The sequence below is a fragment of the Diadema antillarum genome, unplaced genomic scaffold (assembly GCF_040938485.1).
Source record: "Diadema antillarum isolate AM-2024a unplaced genomic scaffold, OU_Dant_1.0 scf00000166, whole genome shotgun sequence".
In the NCBI taxonomy this organism is placed as follows: domain Eukaryota; kingdom Metazoa; phylum Echinodermata; class Echinoidea; order Diadematoida; family Diadematidae; genus Diadema; species Diadema antillarum.
This window is the reverse complement of record NW_027271055.1, coordinates 399,150-421,931: the sequence shown is the minus strand read 5'-3', so window position 1 is coordinate 421,931 and position 22,782 is coordinate 399,150. Positions and strand designations below refer to the sequence as shown.

Here is a 22,782-nt window from a genome sequence, read left to right as displayed (position 1 = left end):
AAAGATCAGAATATGTAAGTAAAAAGCCATACAGTGGCATATATTTTGTCATATCAAGTTAATGTTTTGAAATCCATCCATGAATCGTGTTAACGTTCGATGCTAAGTACATAAATTATTTTAAACCGTCGAACGAAATGAAGACAAAATGAAACCGAAAAGCAAAACCAACTCTAGGGCCCCTCCCCCGGGCCGGAGCGTCCCCACCGTCCTAAAAAAAAAAAAAAAAAAAAAAAAAAACCAACAACAACAACAACAACAACAAACAAACAAACAAACGTTCTGCGGTACCTGTTTCATAGAGCTGAGTTTGGCTGTTACGTGTCATATATTTCATTAATTTGTGAAAGATATTAATTCATTGATTGATGGAATAATGTCCAGAGGTATTTCTGTGAGCAAGGATTTGCATTTGGTGATTGTTCTTAGTGATATTTAAAAGACAACTGCAAGTGTACTATCTGTAAGAAAAAATTAAGTAGATAAGCGGTGACCTGAGCTATCAAATCGCATGTCATGCATGTACGCCAAGGTGATAGCGAGAGAGATCCATAATAAACATACAGATGTACAACCATTTTCTTTCATAAAGCCTTTGTTTTTACAGACATTTTGCGAGGCAATTATTGTACAAGGTTTATAGTGTAGCCATAGCTTTACAATGTGTATGGTAAGCCAACCGCTACTAAATTTCGTCTTGTAATGTTACGTTTACACCATGTTCCCGGCGGCCACTGCCGTCACATATCAGGCCAACGGGGACAAAACGGGATGGACGCGATATAATACGGGGGGGGGGGGGGGGGGGGGGGATGGACAAACTGACAAGACGTGATTGCCGAGGACCCCGTGTCAGATTTTTAGACCGTCAAAAATTTGCTACGGCAGTCACGGTGCTATTGAGAAACATTGTAGGCCCGGAGTAAAACAGGGTGAACGCAACAAAACGTGACAGCACATAATAGGAACTAACAAAACTCGGAGGCGGTCCGTAGTGGGACGCGACGGGAAATTGATTATGTAGTCTAGCCTGACCAGACGCCATGAGAACGGCGTCTAATAGCTGCATGATCACTGGAGCGAGGACTGGAACGATAAAGTCTAGAATACGGAGGGGGGGGGGGGGGGAGATTATCTCAAAATACCCACGGCTCACTACGTTTCGGGCAAACGGGGCTGCCGTGATCGCCGGGAACATGGTGTAAACGTATAGCATAATAACCAGACTACTGGGCTACTGATGTCACGGCTTCCTTTGCATTGCATAATAATTATGGTAGGCCAAATGCCCGAAGTGCAATTACTTAATGATACCTCACGCATGTACATACCACAGTACGCTGCGAGATAACGCACGCCGATTAAGCGTGCATGTAGTATGAATAATCTTCCACCAGTTTACACAGGATAACAAATTGATTGTGAATAAGTACCTACATGCATAACTGCGAACAGCAAAGTAATTTAAGACTCCCTTTTCGCTATCATTTATTTTGATTTACCATCATTACTATCAATACACTATAACAGTGTTAGTAAATACATTTATTAACAGTTTTAAAAATCAAATTGTGGAAATGTGTATCTGTCTGGCACACAAAACTGGAGAATTAATTCCGACCACATATCAATAAACTTCCCCGTTTTAAAGGCACGATGCGGGTCTCATTGCAATTGCATTTTTTTTCTCAATCTTGCCATCGTTAGATAAAAATATACCTGACTATGGGAAGTAAGAGGAGTCAGTAGTAATATTCATATTTCATAACTTATTTTATAATAATTAATAAACAGAAGATATCATGGTGTACTACACAGCGCTCCTATTATCCTATCATTGCTCGGAATACATTGCATTTCTTTTATCCTAACTACATTGTAAGACGATTGCAGTACTGGCCTCTACTTATACGCAGTTATATAACATACCACAAAGAATAGGACAAGGACACTCTAAAAGGTATATACATAGATAAAACAAAACAAGCACGACGTTCATTCTACTTCCATCCCATAATCACACCATTCAGCAATCCGTTGCAATATCTAACCACGCCCCTTTATTTTTCCCTCTTGAGAAGTTCAGCTCGTTATCAAGTTTTCAATAGTTTCATCTGCTCAAAATCATCCTCTGTTACCCAACGAAGACAGACAATATGTGATAATACCTGGAAAATCTGAAAAGCGGTTTCCCCGTCATTTTATGATCAATACAGGATCGTACGATCTGACTACACAAAACAAAACAAAACAAACATACAAACAAACAAACAAGAAATAGACAAACTAGCTATTCATGCCAAGGCGAGTAATCACAAAGAACCAAACTAAAGTTGCCATTGACCACGACCCTGTCCCATGTTGAATACCTACAGCTAACCAAACAGCAAGACTAATGAACGCTTACTAATTTGCTTTGCGCCAACATGATGATTATTGTTACTTGTGTTTTAGAGACCAAATATAAAGACAAGTTCGACCAATCTCCTTTTTTTAAAAGTCAATCATGTGACGTGACGTCCAGCTGGACAGTTTCCCATGTCCCCGAATACTTCTCAAAGAACATCCATTATATAAAGGGCTCCCTCCCCCTGCCATAGATAGTTTCTGCGCTTCGGCCTCACGCGGGCTTGGCTCCTAGCAAGACGAGAAGAATTCGGGAGCGAATGGTTTCGGGTAACCAGAGTCCGGTGACGTCCGGCCACTGGTCAGTCTGAACACCTTGCGATTCTTCACAAAGAACATGTTGCCTGCGAACAGCGAGGATAATGACGTCAGACGTTGGTATTATGTTATGCAATAATATATCACTCAAAATATTCGTACTTCATTCAAAAGTACAAGGCAGCAATTTTTCAAATGATACGGAAACATATTTATGAAATACATAGACAACTCTGGAATTACAGAGTGAGAGAGAGATAGGTAAGTAAGTAAGATAGATAAGTAAATGAATACGAATAGCAAAAATATACATATAGAGAGAAAGATATATATTATCTAGATAGATGGATAGAAATAGATACATGTATACATACATACATACATACACGCATACATAGATAGATAGATAGGTAGGTAGATAGATAGATAGGTAGATAGATAGATAGATAGATAGATAGACAGATAGGTAGATAAATAGACAGATAGATAGATAGATAAGTAGATAGATAGACAGATAGATAGATAGATAGATAGATAGGTAGATAGACAGACAGATAGATAGATAGATAGATAGATAGATAGGTAGATAGACAGCTGAATATCTATATGTAATGAATTACGCGAGAGAGATTTAGGGTTTAGGAGTTATGGATTTAGAGGCTCTTTGAAGCAAAAATCCATGGATCGAATCTCGATGGCAGTCCCAAACATACTTGAACAAGGTGTCCAGAATACCCACCATACCCCTGTGGTATAGGTGTTATGATTGGGTATCTGGAAATGCATTATTCTCTTTACCTGCCGCATCGGAAAAAACGAAGTTTGGTTTGTTCAGCCGCTCGTCGAACTCTTCCTCAATGCTCTTGGGGTATCCGCTGTCCACCGACTTGGATCCTTCGTCGTAGCGCCACACCTGCGGCCCCTTGAACAGGTAGGTCTTGCCTGAAGATAAGAATTGATAGTAATAATCATAATTATCATACCAACTCCGAATCAACTAAACGTTAAGTTGACGTAACTGGTATTGTTTCCTTTCATGAAAAGATAGCGCAGATAATAAATTTCATAACCGCACAGTGGTTTGGTGGTGGAGAGGTGGGTAATAGGCCCCATCATGGAAAAGGTGAAGTTTCCACTTATCATATCGTCGGCTGAGAATGATAAGGGCGTTAAGTTGCCACTAAACCCATAGTGTTCACGACCACTAAACGCCCTTCTCATTCTCAACAGACGATATTGGGTTGCACGAGTACGGAATGCATTCTAAGACAATCGCAAGCCCTGCAGGCTTCATTCATTCATTCATTCATTCATTCATTCATTCATTCATTCATTCATTCATTCATTCATTCATACATTCATTTTATTAATCACGTGCAGTGCACAACGTGCATGGTCGAAATGAGCGTCTGCAACACGGACTATATCATAACCAGTTATTTGATAATGAACGTGGAATCATTCTGATTACTATACCGATATGCACTAACTTGCATGATTATTTCAGTTAAACACTTGCAAAGATGAAATGATGAATGATAGCTTGTGCTACCATACTTACTCTGAACCTGGTTTTAAAATACGATTTTTTACAGGGAGGTATTGCCGCTACTGGTCAAAACGCCGTGCTTACGGCGTTAAATTGATTTACACTCGTAAGAAGAATGATAATCGAATCACGTGCGAAAAGCTGAACATTTCATTTACCGATGAATGTCTTCTGAAATGTTCATTAGGTGACGCCCCGTGTCCTCAGTTTTACTTTTTTTTTTCTTTCAATAGCTGCAGCTACCCACTCGATTATTGGAGACGTCGGTGACATTCTGATAATATTCCTAATATTATTAGGAGCATCTTGCAGACCCTAATATGATCATAGTCGCGCCAAAACGTCAAATGAAACTCTACACGGACGCGTTTGTATATTAAGCTTAATTCGATTGAAAACAACAACAGACAAACAAACAATTCATTGAAATGATAACATGCGCAAAATATTATATATATATATATATATATATATATATATATATATATATATATATATATATATATATATATATATATATATATATATAATATTATATTATGGACTTTGATGAACCATTGTAAACCATTACGATGATATTTTATACCTGTTGCTCTATTGTGTGCGGCTCCCTGGATCACGCTGTCTGCCTGTTCGTTGATCATAATCGGATGACCGTCGATTCGTTTCCGTCCGTTGAAAACAAACATCTTGCGATCTGTGGAGATTGAAGAAAATACAATGTAGGAATATTCTTTCTAGTCGTGAGTGGGTGTTTGTCTGGAGCTTAATTGCTCGAGTGTGTGTGTTTGGGGGGGGGGGGGAGTGGGGGTGGGGTGATATTTCAACGTGTTCAAATTCGTGGATTATTTTTCCAGAGGGCTAGGTTTCTTCGTATTATACCCGCAAAGGAATGTGTCGCGTAAGCCTTCTGAAAACCATGGTCTCATATGCTGAAATATGATAGCAATTCGTACAAAAATCAATACAATCAAATACAATATGAAAATTGCAACTTCTTGTGGAAACAGCAAATAACTAAGCAGGATTCTTTTCATTGCCATGACACTTGCCACTGTAGCACTGCATGGGAGTTGTTATTATGGCAGCATGAAATAGGCCTATATATGTTGTAAGGTAAGTTTGGTTGACATGGGCTTTAATAAAAATTATGTTCCAACGACACAATGATTTTGAATAATAGTTTCCTATAGATTTTGCTCTTGCTCATTTTTTCTTCATTCAAATGTATGTTGATATATTTTGTATTACAATTGAGTTGTTGGAATCATCATATTTATGAGAATTTGAGATATTGAAAATGATTGAAAATAAAATTTGATTTGAATTGAGTTGAAATGTGAATGATGGCAATCATAAACTATAAAAACAGTATCCTATGATTGTTTTGATTTATACATAGACGAAATGTCGTATCCTGTTGAATAAAACATCATGGATAACACATAAAGCAAGTTGCTTCAGGCTTACTTTAGCCCAAATTATATAGAAATGAGTACTTGATGACAAATTTTCATTCTTTTAATATTGCACCATCTGCAACATTTTTTTTTTGTCGCTACTAACGCACACCTGAGCAACTTTAAAGGTCTTGTCTCATATCTTAAGTTTCTTAAGAAACTCTTAATGTGTAATTTAGCTGAGATATTAATATAGGAGTCATAACTGGCTTTAGGATAGATCCACTCGTCATACGATTATCCCCTCCACCCTTCGGCGGCTGCTACCGGAGACATTCTGGCTAACTCACTTCTGAGGAACACGACGTTGCCGTCCGACCGCTGGTATACTGCTGAGATGTCGTTCGGGAGTTTGATGAACCGGTCCGCCGCGTTCTCCCCATCAGCCGGGGACAGAAGTTCACCAGTGGAAGAAACCCGCCACAGTTTACCACCCTGAAGATTGAAATATCATTACAGTAACGTCCATATAGAAAGATCAGGGGAAAATTACCATTATTATGTCGATGAATAGTACATGGATAAAGAGATAGCTAAACAGGCAGATTATCATTATTATTAGTAGTAGTAGTAGTAGTAGTATTGTTATTATCATTATCATTATTAGTATTATTATTATTATTATTATTATTATCATCATTATCACTGTTATTATTATCATTGTCATCATATTTATTATTATTGTCGTCATTATACGGACTAACAATCTTGCGATCTCTATGCATTAGACAATAAACCTTATCAGGTGTTAAAGGAAACCAAACCCAAAGAGCAATGTGGATTGAGTGAAAGCAGCAACATTAGTAGAACACATCAGTGAAAGTTTGAGGAAAATTGGACAATCGATGCAAACGTCATTAATTTTTTAAGTTTTGGTGTTGTAATGACTGGATAAGGGGACTACTAGAGTTCATGACGTCATGTGTGGACAACAATATACAGAAAATATAAAGAGAATTCCACAAAAATGCATTTTTCGTGAAAATTACATATTCCATCAACTTGATGCTGAGATATGTTAAGGGTATTCCCCCTACTTTCTAAAAGCAGTTAGTCAAGTGCTCTTTCACTACGCTAGAAAAGTGAAAGCATACTGAATTTTCTTTATATTTTCTGGATTGTTGTCCACACATGATGTCATAAACTCAAGTAGTCTCCTTATCCAGTGGTTCCAACACCAAAACTTTAAAAATTCATAACTTTTGGATCGATTGTCCCATTTTCCTTAAACTTTCACTGATGTGTTCTACTAAATTGCCGCTTTCACTCAATCCACATTTCTCTTTGAGTTTTGGTTTCCTTTAATCATAACATCCGAACGTAAGTAGTAAGTCTTCACGTGTTTATTCAATGTATCTCAGTCATGTATAGCTTTTCAATTTCCCTGACCCCAATTTCCCTGACCCCACTCCGATTCCTAGCCGCGACACTGGCTTTACTGAAGTTTCTCGAAAAAGACAACGACCGAATTCCCAACCCTACTCCGATGACGAATCTGATCTGTTTCACACACCCACCCGTCCTCCCTTCAACCCGCATGTAACTATCATTGGCACAGTCAAAAACATTACTCTCATCAACCCCATCCAGATCGCACGTGAAATAAACAAGCTAGTAGGAAAAGTGTCTCAAGTCCAACGCAAACAAAAATCCTTCACTATCAAATGTTTCAATCCTAAACAGGTTCGTACTCTAATGGAACTGAATGAATTCTGCAAAACCCCAATTCGTGTCACTAACGACAAGTCATTCTCTCCTGTTCTAAAAGGTGTCATCAAACGCGTCTCGCCCGAGTTAACGGAACAAGACATCAAGGAGGCGCTGGCGGGCCAGGATGTGACCGAAGTTAAGCGCATCTCAAAGCGATCAAACGATGGTCCCACCCCAACCAATGTACTTGTTCTCTCTTTCGACTGCCCCTCACTTCCAGAATCAGTGTCCATTGGCTACGAAACTTTCCCAGTAAGTGTATATGTTCCCCCTGTTTCTCGCTGTTTTCACTGCCAGAGGTTTGGTCACACAAAAGATACATGTAGATCTAAACAGCGCTGTGTAAGGTGTGGAGAAAACCATGATCTCTCTTCTTGCCCGTCCAAATCCAATCCAAAATGTCTGCGATGCGGGGGCCCCCACAGCGCGGCATATGCAGGTTGTCCAAAGTTCAAACTTGCACGTAAAGTGCAAAATTACTCCACTATGAATCATGTTTCCTACGCTGAAGCTGCCAAAAAACTACAGGTTACCCAATCCAACACCCAGGCTATGAATTCTAACCAAAATCCATCTGACCCGCAACATCTCCCAGGTCCTCATGTGCCCGATTCCCCTCCTCAATCCACCAATCCTGCTCCCAAGTCCAATCCTACCACCTCCTCCATCACTTCTTCTCGCTCCCATCCTACCACTGCGAATGTGACCCATGTATTTACTCAACCCCAACAGGCTACTGACAGGGCCCAGGTTCACAGAAGCCTCCCAGTCCCCACAGATACAAATACGGCCTCTACTCAAACTAACAAACGGCAACTCCCTCCTACAACATCCATTCTCCTAGTAGAAAAACTAGTCTCCTTTGTGAGCACAGTTATCAACAATCTTCATGCGGCTGATTCTGACCACAAGAGAATCATGTTAGTTGTTCAATCTGCAAACACTTGCTTCGATGTGGTCGTTTCCCAGGAAAAGATGTACGAACTCCTACATCAGAATCGATAATTGATCTGAACCTCATTATTTGGCAGTGGAACGCCAGAGGGCTCCCCTCTAATGGCGCTGAGCTGATTCAGCACATCTACTCTTCCCCTTCACCCCCACATGTAATCCTCGTGCAAGAGACCTGGTGTCACGATGACACAAATTTCTCCATTCCTAAGTATACTGCTCTGTGGCGCAATCGCGTCTCCTCACGTGGAGGTGGCTGTGCAATTTTTATTCACCATGACGTAAATTTCAGCAATGTTCATTATTTCCCTCACCTAGAGGGATTAAAAGTCAATATTCTGTATAGAAATGTTTCTGTCACTGTGACAAATTTTTACAATCCCATAAAAAGATTGTCCACACAAGATTTACTTTCTCTTACAGTCGACTGCCTGCCATACTATGTCATTGGAGGAGATTTTAACGCCCACCATCCTGCATGGGGAGGAACCACTATGGACCTCAACGGAAAAGTCATATTTGAATTTTGCAATGATCACGATACTGTTATACTTAACGATTCCTCAGCAACACGCTTTGACATTGCTAGAGGATCTTCCACATCAATTGACCTCACTCTTGTTCCTCCGTCATTAGCCCCCCACTGTAACTGGTCGGTATCCCCCTTTTCCCTCGGGAGTGATCATTACCTTATATCTTGTATTGTTCATTTTACTTTTCCATTAAAGCGACTTTCCATACCTAGCGCTTCCTCTCAAAATCATGACAATCTTCCGCCCCGTTGGGCTTTTCGAAGAGCCAATTGGGAATTATTTCAGCGTGAACTAGAATTGTTACATCATTCACACAGCTACCGTCCAGCTAATATTTACGATTTGTATGATCTTTTTCTACAATGTGTAACCCAAGCTGCCAATGCTTCTATTCCCCTCCAGACCCCGACCTGTCGCCCACCTCTTCCCTGGTGGTCGGCGGCTTGTTCGAGAGCTGTCCGCGACCGTCATCGTGCCAAACGCAAGCTTGATAAGTCATATCTTTTCGATGATTTAATCACTTATCTTCAATTCAATGCTGCAGCCAGGCGCACCATTAGATCAGCCAAACGTTCTCATTTCACTACTTTTTGCAACTCCTTGAACCGTTTTTCCCCACTCTCAGATGTATGGTGCAAAGTAAAACTATTGTCTAACAATAACACCAGGAGTACCTTCCCACCCATACTTATAAACAACACTTATACTCATGACGCCCACTGTATCGCCAATGCTATGGCAGTTACTTTCTCTCAAAAACCTTCTTTAACCCCCACTCTCCCTCTCCCTACTTCCCAACCCCCATCATATATACATGACAATGATTCTCCTCTCAACGCTCCTTTCACCCCCAAAGAGCTCGAAACGGCAATCAAAGCTTCTAAGAACTCAGCCTCTGGGGTCGATGGAATCAACAGACAGTTGTTAAGCCATTTAACTGATAATATGTTTTGCTCTCTGTTAGAGATTATTAACATGAGTTGGGAAACGTCTGTAATCCCGCCCCAATGGAAGCACTCCATTATCAAGCCCATATTGAAGCCTGGCAAGGACAAACACTCCATCAGCTCCTACCGCCCAATTTCTCTCACACCTATTGTATGTAAACTCATGGAACGTATGATTGTCCATAGACTCTCGTACATTATTGATAAATATGATCTAATTTCTCCCCGTCAGTCTGCTTTCCTCCGACATCGTAGAATTCTCAATAATCTCCTGTGCTTAGAATCTGAAGTAAGGAAATCCCTATTCAGTAAAGGGTATACGGTCGCCATCTTTCTTGACATTTGTCAAGCCTTCGACTCCATTAACCATCAGGCACTGCTTTCCAGACTTTACTCCGTGGGCCTTCGAGGTCGATTTCTAAGCTGGGTACAAAGTTTTTTGGACTCGCGAACTTTTCAGGTACAGATAAACTCCACACTTTCAGACATGCATACACGCCAAGCTGGCCTCCCGCAAGGCAGCGTCATTAGTCCTCTATTATTCAATCTGTTTATTGACGAAATTACTCATTATTGTGCATCAAACGTATCCATGTATGCTGACGACATCGCTATATGGCATTCTTCTTCCAATCTCCATCATATCAATACAAAACTCCAGTCCGATGTCAATATCATCTCTGATTGGATAACACAGTATGGACTCTCTCTGTCTACTAATAAGTCTAAAGTGGTTATTTTTCACTCTCAACCAGTTTCTCCTACAGGTTTTAGTATTCGTCTCCAGAACACTCAGCTTGAAGTCGTCCCTTCTCATAAATACTTAGGGGTCACCCTTGATTACTCCTTGTCATGGTCCCCTCATGTTCAAGACATCTTAATGAAATGCAACAAACGGCTAAACCTCCTTCGTTCGCTAACCGGCTCAAACTGGGGCGCCGATACACAAACCCTTCTCTTACTGTACCGATCTCTAGTCCGCCCTCATCTCGACTACGCCTGCGAAATCTATGGTTCTTTATCCCAGCTCCTTTCTAGCAAACTAGACACCGTACAGGGCCATGCCCTTCGAATATGCACCGGCGCGTTACCATCCACTGCCCTGCATGCACTTCAAGTGGAATGTAACGAACCTCCACTCCATATACGCCGCGAAAGGGCCGCCCTTAATTACTGCGCCTATATATACACACTGTCTCCACTTCACCCCGTCCGAAAAGCCATTGGCAACTGCTGGCAATTCTCTTCGAATAAATGGCCACAAAACAAACTTCCTTTCGCTCTCCGAATCAAACCGCTTACGGACACTTTTCTAAAGCTGCAACCTATCAACGTTTATCCCAGTCCCCCTTGGTCCATTGAGCATCCCAATATTGACCTCTCCCTTCACAGCTCATGTCCCAAGACCGTCCTCCCTTCAGCGCAATATCAAACTGCTCTTCAAACCATAAAGACCACATATTCAAACCACCTGACAATTTACACTGACGGTTCCCATGATCCCTCCACTAACTGTTCTGGTATTGGGATTTACGTACCTCACTATCGTCATGAAATAAGTGAAAGGGTTTCACCCATCTCAATTTGCCGTACAGAACTGGTAGCGATTCTTCTTGCCCTATCATGGCTGGAATCCTCTCCCCCTCTCAGAGCTGTTATTTTCTCAGATTCCCTCAGTGCCTTGACACTTTTGAATAACCACACCTCAAATTTCCTTGACCTTCCAAATGAAGTACTTCGTAAATGCTCAAATCTTATAATGAACGGGTGTGACATCACTTTAGCATGGGTACCAGCTCACTGTGGTCTAACGGGCAACGAAAAAGCCGATTATCTTGCCAAACAAAGTTTACGTAAGAATATTACAATCAGTGTTCCTCAAAATGTTGATGATATACGACGTGTAATCAAACACAGGTGTTTTGACGCTTGGAACGCGTTATGGCGCTCTTCTAATAAAGGACGCCATCTTTTCAACATCCAACCCTGTGCCTCAAACACCTTCACCTTTGAAAGTCTGAACAGACGTGATGAAATAATAACTCACCGTCTCCGCATGGGCAGAGCCAGGTTAGCAACTTTTTATCATATCATCCGTAAACATCCCACCGGTTTTTGCTCAATGTGCAATGTATTGGAAACCGTTGAACATTATTTATTACACTGCAAACAACACACACGTCAACGTACGAATCTCATACGTGCTATCCATAAGCAATCACCCAGCATCTCTGATTTACTCGCTAACCAAAAAGCTCTGGACGCAGTTATTACCTATGTCAAGGAAACAAACAAATATCACAGTATTTAAGATTGCATAACTTTGCTGTAGCACGGACTTTGCGAAGTCCTGCAAATTCGATGCACTCTCATTTTGCAATCGTAGATTTCAAGATATTTTGTGAATCGTCTGTATTATGTGTTATGATGCATTATATTATAAATTGATTACCTATTAATGTTTTTCTTACATTGTTTGCTGTGGCATGCACTTGGGGAAGTTTGTATGTATGCATTATCAACTGCTGTGGTGATTTCAAGATAATATGTATTATCTCCTGGAAACGCAGATTTTCAAAATATTTGCGAGTTGCCTACGAATTTTGGCTTATGCTTATCAATATGGTTTTTTTTTTTCACTAATGTTTGATTGTGATTAATCTCACTTATGTTTTATTTAGTCTCATTTTTCCCTTCCCAGTACACAGGGGAAGGACTTTCACTCTCTCCTATCCTCAGCGTAGTAGACCTACACAACATCCGCTCCGGACTTCGCTCCCCGGTTCCCAGCGAGACCAAGCCGAGCCTGGTCACCCGTCACGTCGAGGCCTCCACCTTCCACCTCGCCGAGGTGCCGGAATCTGCAGCAAGCAGGTTTTGGGAGTCACTCGCTGCTGCAGATCTCGGCATCTCCCTCAATTTGCCTTTACTATAGTAAAACATTATACATGTACATATTTTGTTGTCTTGCGTTCCTTGCTTGTGTTTCCCTCGCAAGAATAGGGGATTTCTTCGTCCATATTATAATATAGTTATTTATAAATGATATACTTTTTTTATATAGTGAGAACAACTCTAATTTCTGTAAATCCCCTCTCGTATGAGTCGCCTGCACTTATTTAATACTTATGATTTTGTGGTTTAAAAAATTGATTTGAAGAATTTATGACTCCCACTTTCTGGCTCTAAATTTCTACTTTTTTTGGGCTTGATGCCCGCAGGTGTACTCGTACGTCATACAGAAACCACGATTATATTTGTACATCATTTCTCCGTTGTTTGTTGCAAACGACTTTGCTGTATCAACGCCTCTGGATTTTTCACGAATCATTGATGTGACGCTCAGAGCTCTATGATATAAACACTGTATATATATTTTTTGTCTTTGTTTTTTCCTTTCTCTCGAAATAATGATATTCATATAAACACTGAATATATTTTTTTTTTCTTGAAACAATGATACAGTTATAGTAATGTTCCCTATTCTGTAATTTACATCATTGTGTGTGCGTTTTATTTAGATACTGTATATTATTTTGGGTTGACCTCTGATATTAGTAAGTGTGTGCGTGGTTGGAGATGGATATGTGTGTAAGTGTATGTGCACATGGGTGAGTTAATGTGTGGTACACGCGCGCGTGTATGGTATAGTAATTTGAGTTTGCTTAACCAAAGAATTTGAGGTATTCATAAATATCATTTGAGCTCCCTCGTGGAGACCTAACTAGCTCCTTTGTGGAGACAATATGAGCTCCCCCATGGAGACTTAATGAGCTCCTTTGTGGAGACAATATGAGCTCCCTCGTGGAGACGATATGAGCTCCCTCGTGGAGACTTGGTACATACATACATACATACATATATATTTAATAATGTTCATATTTTTCTAAGATTATTAATATTGTCTGTTTTATGGTAAGTGCTGTCTGGGGCAAATTATTTGTATAGGGCCCCATTTTTCTCTTTCTTCCTTCTTTCTATAAAACAACAACAACATCAATTTGGTAAGCAATTTCATGAATCTCAGTATTTCTCGTTTTTCTGGGTAGTTCTCGCTAATACGTATAGGTTGAAGGAGTAAACCATGAACTACAGAAAGAAAATGGCACGAAGGTATGTAACGTTTGACGAGTGCCTAAAGGCATCGGCATGTAAAGGTCTTGGAAACATTTACAAAACTCGTGTTTCACAATGCAAACTACGGTGAACCCCGTGCTCTGCGAGTGTACTTAACCTGATTTCAGCAAATCAGTCTCGTGAACTTATGTCCTGTCTTGATGTTCTTCACTTTTGCGATTACATTAAGATGTAATCATGTCACCAAGTCAACTGTTACATCGTTCAGTGTTCTCGAAGAGCACGACCCTATGTCTGTCTCTATTTACCTATCTGCTTATAATTCTATCTGACTATCTTCCTTTCTCCCCCCCCCCCATCCTTTTTATATCGATCTCTTTCTCCTTAGCATCTTCATGCAATTAATGTTGGCCTTGACTGATTGTTTGGAGACCTGGAAACCTGAAAACCTGGAATTCGAAATGAGGTTGCTAATGCGTCCTCTGAGAAGTTCGATAACGTTCACCCGTTTAGCGCTCCTTGTATAGTCTGGTGGCAGAATGTAATAACTTTTCTCCCGTCGATTTGTATCAAGAATGGAGTGTATATCTAGCACTGGGTCCAGCAACGGTGTAAAGGTGGGGTTGGGCACCGTTCAAGGACGACGATCTTGTTCTTCTTGAATAGGCCAACATTTTCTAGTTCAAATGTTATTCATGACATCAATTCCAGTGAGATGTCTCCGTCTGCACAATGAACATTATACATTTAATGCACACGGTAGGAATCAGCCAGTGAAAGTGATTTTACAGGCAACATCGTGTGATTAACGTTCTCATTCTGTAAACCGTTAATGTTATTTTGTTTGGAAATTTGGTTTGATTGTTTTTATTAGATCATCTAACGTCATTGACATGGCTGCCACATGAGGGTTAACAGGGCATAGAGGGAGGGTGCATATTATAATGAACGGAAAGAAAAAATCGGTAAAACGGTCTGTGATGGTATGGTGATGTTGAAGACTCAATCCTGTATGGAGGACGGAAAGTGGGGATGCAGGAAGTGAACTATACCAAGTAGAACTGTTATAGATAGAAATAGCAAGAGTAATAACTGTTGTATATGAAACTAATGATGATACAAAAAATATGCATTTGAATACCTACATTGGTGCACATAAATGCATAGATTGGCATCGATAGATAGATAAATATATATATATATATATATATATATATATATATATATATATATAGAGAGAGAGAGAGAGAGAGAGAGAGAGAGAGAGAGAGAGTGAGATAGATAGATAGAGAATGGGATAAGATGGATATATAGATAGATAATGTCTTCAAATGTTCACTAACATGGAATAGGTAGAGTTCGTTGTCGATGTAGGTCGCGGCCGTGAACTGTTGGGTGCAGATGTCGCCGGTAACTGATGCGGACCCTCCCTGGGACTTATCGCTCCCTCCGCTACCGCCGCTGCCACGGCCACCGCTACCACCGCTACCACCGCTACCACCGCTGCTGCCAGATCCTCTTGACTGTGAAGGGTCTTAACAGGAGCGAAGTATGAGGAGGGACGGAAATACTCAAATGATAGACATGCATGCAAACAAAATACTTGTCAAGCCGTCGAAACTCTCACGGAAATGAAAACTCAATAATTGTTTAAACAGTCACCTTTGAAAGGGAAAACAAAAACGGGCAAGTTACAAAATAATAAAACTTGAAATTTCATGGACCTTTTTATATGTAAGTGTGTTACTTGAAAGGCAGAGGGTAATGAACAAAATGTCTCCTTTTAGAACTATTCTTTAAAAGAGTCACCCGAAAAGACGCACCAGTGATTGTAATATCGCTTTGTAAAATTAACTGCACAATGTCATCATTGCGCCCCTTGCATACTCCAAGACAGTTTCAGATCGTCTCCTGGACATTGCCACTAACGTTCCTTTTTTTGTAACTGATGTGTTAACACAATCACCTGTACACTCCTTTGTCTTAAAACCCTGATGTTTATTACGTCATTGTTTGATCAACAAAAGGAACATTCCGACAAGTGATAATCAGTATTCTGATTGAAAATCTCTAGAATACTTACCACATTGGAAATCTGGATTTGGGGCATCTGCATAAATCAATAAAAGACAGAAATGTTCAAGTAAGTCGTATTGCTTTCTCTCCAACTGGAATCGAAATTAATTTCTCTCCATAAACACTTCGCTTGCTTTGAACAGCACACTGTGCACAGACCAGACGAGCGATTCAGATTCGAATTGCTTCTTTACCAGACGATTAAAAATGTGTGCTGAAGCATCATGCTTTCAGGAACATTCTCCTGACAATTGTTATTCGCAAGAAAATTTGCATCTATTGCATTAAACGATGATTTCATTATTGTCATCATTAGCATCGCCATCAAAATAAGTATAAAAAATTCTTCTTTCTCATTATATTGCTGATTTCTTCGAGTTTCGTTTTATTCGTAAATACTTATTACTTGCGATAATTATCAATCTCCTAGCTGACACACACACAAACACACACACACACACACACACACACACACATACACACACACACACACACACACACACACACACACACAGATATGTAATATATATATACGACATATCGACATCGCACCATTTATCACGTCTTCTCGTCAGTCGTTCAGCATTACAATAAATATCCTCTTCTTCCTCCTTATCTTCCCCATCATCCTCTATTTCCATTACTATTCTTTCCATAACTATGTATATAAAATTATGTGAAAATGAGTTTTGTCTACTTACTGCACTCTCCGCACATCAGTGGACACCCCTCGGGAACTTCGGGGCCGAGCGAGCAGGCGTCCGCGTTGGGCCAACCCGGGTTAGCTCCGCACATAGCATGTGTGTCTTCGCAAATGCCTGTGGTTTTTTTTTTTTTTTTTTTTTTTTTGGGGGGGGGGGGGAGGTGGGGTGGGGGGAGGGGTTGTTTTGATAGTGAATCAATATAGATACAAACTTTATTTGTATCACATGTCTTCATTTTTTTTCGCTGAAAGAATGAGTCAATGCTATAATCGTCTGCCCTATGCATGTACAATTACTATAGACTCAACGCGTTGTAGTAGGTTCTGATGTTATTCTTTGAGACGTTAAACGTTAATTTCACATTTTTGAGTATTTGTTTACAATAGATAGGCCATCATTCAATATCTGGGCTTTTTTTTTGCAAGATAAAGATTTATTTACTTTAGTTTATGGACATTTACTGTCTTTTACAAGCATGGTTGATTGTGTATTTATTTTAAATACATTTCATATTTCAAATGAGCGTTGCTACAAATGCAAAAGTAAACAAATCACATGTGAACATTTGCTTGCGTGCTGTGTGTTTATCTGTTTATTCATCGGTTGCAATGTTCTATGCAGGATGAATTGACATCGTGCTTCATATAGTTGGGGGGGGGGGGGAGGCATGTCATGGACACCGCCTTTTATTCAAAGCTGCTTTCCATGCTACCTGAAGAGTCAATAAATTTTAGTTCTCCTTTCCGTAAATCACCTGAGCAGTCGGCGCCTCGGTAGCCATCGGCACAGTTACAGGTGCACGAATCTTGGACCAGCTCGCCGCAGTTCTGGCATTCGAGCCGACAGACTTTGGGGAAAAGGGAAAGGAAAGGCGAGACCGCGTGAGGTACATGGCATTGTTTATGCTGAAGTCTTCTGTGTCTGAAATACGAAGGGAACTTGCTCATATTATATAGTGTGGACGCGTATGACAATGACAATGCAGATCCAATTAAACTCCTGGTGAGTTTCAACATATGAAGATGATGACTGGCGGGGGAGGGAACATACCGAATGTTCCACCCGAAGGGTTTGAAATGCTATTGAGGGAGGTTATAAGTCCCGAGATGAAGTCGAGGGACTTATAGCCCCCCGAAATAGCATTTCAAACTCCGAGGGTGGAACGTTTTGTACATGTTCCTGACAACATAAGTCATCATTTGTTATATATGGGTTAGTCAAATACGTCAATACGTCAACGTCAACCACCAGCACAACGCACTCGATCGCTCGCTCGCGAAGAGCCAAATTTACTGTGCGCGCGCGGTCCTAAATAGGCATTCTGTCATTTGTTACGTGAAAATGTTTTCCCATGGGAGAACATTACAAAAATGTTCGCCCATGGGCGAACATAACGAATGTGCCTCCATCACGTGACTGTGTTTAGCCAATTACTAACCGGTATTTGACTAACCCATTTAATATTACACGATGACATCATATCGATTCGACATCAGTTACCACGTATCAGTTTTATCAATTACTGGTGGTCATGCGTCCACGAAGAAAAGTCATACATAGAAATATGCAGGAAGTGGGCATCCACTCAATTGTTGATACGTCTGATTTTCAAATACATGAATGCTGCACAAGAACTTGAAATACAGTACTCTGATATTAGAGTGAAGTACTAGTATTCAAGTAGGCTTACATACTTTTTTCGCTTTAGATGTAATGAAAATTAAAAGTGGTCACGTGTCAATGACGACACATACAGATGATATCAAAGTAAAACAGCTTGAAAAAGTACAGAAAGTATGTATCAATTATTATTGTCCATCTATCTGACAATAATTGTCTCATGTAAAAACAAAATGATTACCACACAAGAACTCAAAATGAAGTGCTCTGGTATCAAAGTAAAGTACATGTATATCTAAAGGTGCACTTGTGTTTTTGTATAATGTTTCGCTTATATCAGCTCCCTTTAGTTTTAAAGAAACTTACCACACTCCCCACTGTGTTCACTGCATGGACCTGGGACGGAGTGAAATGAGAGAAAAAACTACTTTTTCAATCTACCATCGACCAATATCAGAGAACTTGATCAAGAGTGCATTCAAGAATGAATCTAAATAAGTATATTATTACAAGATAGATGTACATTCAGTCCTCGTATAATTCTGTCAACGAAGGAAATTGTAAACCTTGGTTTCTTTTGTCTTTTGGCATAATAATGAAGTATCTTGTAGTGAATGAGTTTAATATATGATAGTATTTACATATTCACATGTGATGCTCTTCAGTGAGCGAGTGCTATCCTAATTGGTAATACTTACGACACAACCCGTTATCACACTGGCCACTTCCCGACTTGCACTGGGTACACGGACTGCCCTTCATGAATGGATTCTCCCCCATCATATTACCCCTACAAAGCAAGAAATACATGTATTCATTATAGGATATGCATCTTGTCATATCATTAAAGAATAATCAGGGTCCACCTCTACATCACAAAATTGAATATTCTGACGTCTAATGCGTTATACGCGAGTGAGTAACATAAACATGAAGACTCTGTCATCATGCATGCACTCCATTTTGTCTTTGATTTCTTTCGACATCATTGCGAAACCCTGTAATTTCCAAGAGCGATACGAGGAGAGCATGTCTACTGCGACCCCTCCATTCCTTCACCATCTTTTTAATTCCTCATCCGAGTCAGACAAGTGATTTTTGCAAGGGTTTAAGTGTAATCAGAACGCTAATCAAAATATCTTTTCACTTTTTCACTCATCACAATTCGTACGACGTTGGTTATACTCACGCGGGCCCGTAGTTGCAGGCCATGTACCAAGCATCGCCGAAGCCCGCTTGGGCGAGGGAGGGGGCAGTAGGCACGCCCGCAACCGATCCGAGTACTCTCGGCCCACACAACCTGCGAATGTCGACGAGACAAGCAGTGATTTTAAAATAACTAAACAACAACAACAACAACAACAACTATACTACTACTACTACTACTACTACTACTACTACTACTACTACTACTATTACTACTTCTACTACTACTACTACTACTACTTCTACAACTACTACTACTACCTCTAAAACTACTACTACTATTACTACTACTACTACTACTACTGCTACGACTACTACTACTACTTCTAAAACTACTACTACTACTACTACTACTACTACGACTACTACTTCTACTACTACTACTACTACTACTACTACTACTACTTCTACTACTACTACTACTACTGGCAAAGAAGTCATCTACGTTCTTATATTACTCACAAAGCCGGATACTGATATTAACTATCCCCTTCTCTTTCTCTTAGTATTTTCCAACTCATTTGTTTCCATACTGATGACCTCCGAATTAATTGTGTAGATTTTAATTATTTACTTTTTATTCTTAATTTTTTTTAGTACCTGCTATCCTAATTGTTTGCAGATAATGGTATAATCATCTGCAATACCTAAACCCCGCGTTATAAAGAGATGTAAAACTTGACTTTGGTAGAGACCCTAACAAGGCCAGAACATTTTTACCAAAATATTTTTTCCGTTTGAAATCTGCCTCACATCCAGACGCCAATGAACATTGGAGCAAAAGTGCCCCTCGTCGTCTGCAGAGTGGCTGCCAATACTGTGAGATGGTTATTCAATAGGAGACATGTGAGATGCACTCCAATATTTGACCCATCCGTTGAACCAACGCTGAACCACTGTTAACCCTCTTCCTACGGGAACCCGGTGACCTCTGTATTAAGTCTATGGGGATTTCAGAATTCAGTATAGAACGGGTCAACTCTGACCATGCTGGGCAAGGAGATAATGACCTCTTTGCTCTGAGCGTGCTGCCCAGTGGCGAGGCGCCCGCCATTGCACTGATGTTGAGGCGAATCTCTTATGTAGAGTGAACTACAACTGTCCTCGGAAGTTTTTCACCCCTCTTTTTTTTGTTAAAAAGTTTGAATTCTAGTAGTATAGATCAAGAAATTCATTGGTGTTTCCGAAAGGAATTTTCCCTGCTAACTCAGTGGACGTTTAACGAGAAACGAACAACTTACAACTTCCGTCACCCATGAAACAATCAATCGAATCAACCAACCTATCTATCTATCTATCAATCAATCAATCAATCAATCAATCAATCAATCAATCAATCAATCAATCAATCAATCAATCAATCAATCAATCAATCAATCAATCAATCAATCAATAAATCAATCAATCAATCAATCAATCAAAGAATGGGGGAGGCCTTGGGGCCCTACCTTGGAAGATAACTAACTTAATTCGAGTCCCGACACCAGTAACGTTTCGTACTGAGTTAATCAGTCTCAGAGCCGTTTTTGTTATTGTTGCTTTGTAATAGTTTTCTATCATTTGGATACGGAAAATGAGTAAAATGAAATGAAAATCTATCAAAAAGGCTCGATAACGAATAGCTCACACCCACCTGTGTGTAGTGGCCGCAGGTGGCAGCAGAACAGGTGAATGTATTAGTGTTATAGTGCTCGCTCTCCGAATACCAATCGTTTATGGCGTCGACGCCGCTCTTGACTTCGCTCTCCTCACCGCCCTCGGCGAAGATATTCTGGCCCACCGTCTGAAACTCACCGATCACCACGCCTTCGTTGTTGTGATGGAAGACACATGAATCGGCGAGCTGCTGGGCGTGGGCTGCCAGGCCATCGTCCCAATCCTACATACCGGATCCAACCAACACCAGGGCCCCATTTCATAAAAAGTTGATAATTATGATAACAACTCTTGCTGGACTGGCAATTGTCATAGTAATGACAAAAATCCAGCTTCCTGATTGGCTGTTGCTATTGGAAGTTGTCATTCCAGCAAGAGTTGCCATCCTAACATCATTTATGAAATGGGAACCAGATTACAATTTGAAATGTGAAATTAGCCGATCCTACAGACTTTTATTGCGTGTTTATAAAACATTGTTCAACTTCCGCTCCATGAATCAACGAGAAAAAAATACAATTTACAGCATATACATATTACACTCATATAAGTCCCCAATAGCAAGGAAAATTGTAGAGGTAATTATAGAAGTAGAAGTAAATTGCAGAATTCTGTTTCAACTTCAGTTTAATTTAATTTCTGCATTTTCCATGAAAACCCTTCGTGAACATGCAGTAAATGCATTAGAACAAAGATCTACAAAATGAATCACCAGGAAAATGATCACGATATATTCATCTGTCTTTGGAATACACTGTGATATTGCCTAATTTAAAGATATACATACTCTCTATAAAATAAATTACATACTCTCCTATAAACTATGGGCTTTAATATAACTGAATTCATGTTAAAGATATTCAGTGATAAGAAGTTGAAAGAATTTGAAAATTGAAATTTAACATGTTGACTTTGTCTCATTTCAAGAAATACGGACTGCGCAAAGCGTCAACTAAAGTGACTTTCGACCAATTTGTTAGCATTTAAGAGTGTTTCGAACTTTTGTGTTTGTGTGTGCGTTTGTCTCTCTAAAATCGTCTCTACTACTCTCTATGTACCACAGTTTGTTTCTACCCCCCCCCCCCTTGTTTCTCCCTTTCTCTCTCTGTTTGTGTGTATGTTGGTCTGTCTGTCGTCTGTCTGTATGTCTATCCCTCCATCTCTCCATCTCCGTGATGTCTTACGATGTAGTTCATGTTGCTGGCCCCTTGCTCCCGCCTCAGCTCGTTGTGTCTATCCACCATCGCTGTCTGTTCGGCGGGGCTGAAGGGTGAAGAGGCCGCGTGGGAGAAAAGTGCGCAGCGCAGCAGCAACAGGAGCAGCTGGGCGAGACCCGAGATCGTCACGGCGGTACGGGACACCATGGTGAGAGCCAACTCGGCGGTCACGGTCAAGGTAGCGAAGAGAGACTCTACTCTAACCAACCCGTGGTGAGAAGCCGCGATGGTGATTAGAAGAGATTGGGAGTGAGTAAGTGAGAGAAAGATAGGGGTGGGAGTGGGGAGGGAGATAGGGAGATATTGGGGAGGGACAGAGATAGGAAGATGCGGATGATATCGAATGAAGAAGCGAAGTGCGGAGAAGTTTTGACGAAAATGAGATACCGAGAGAGAAAATGGGACATGGGGT

The 22,782-nt window shown here is 40.4% G+C and overlaps 1 pseudogene; it reads right to left on the bottom strand.

Moving 5' to 3' along the window:
• Positions 1–2,637: 2,637 nt before the first annotated feature.
• LOC139722489 (uncharacterized) lies at positions 2,638–22,517 on the bottom strand (annotated as a pseudogene).
• Positions 22,518–22,782: the final 265 nt, after the last annotated feature.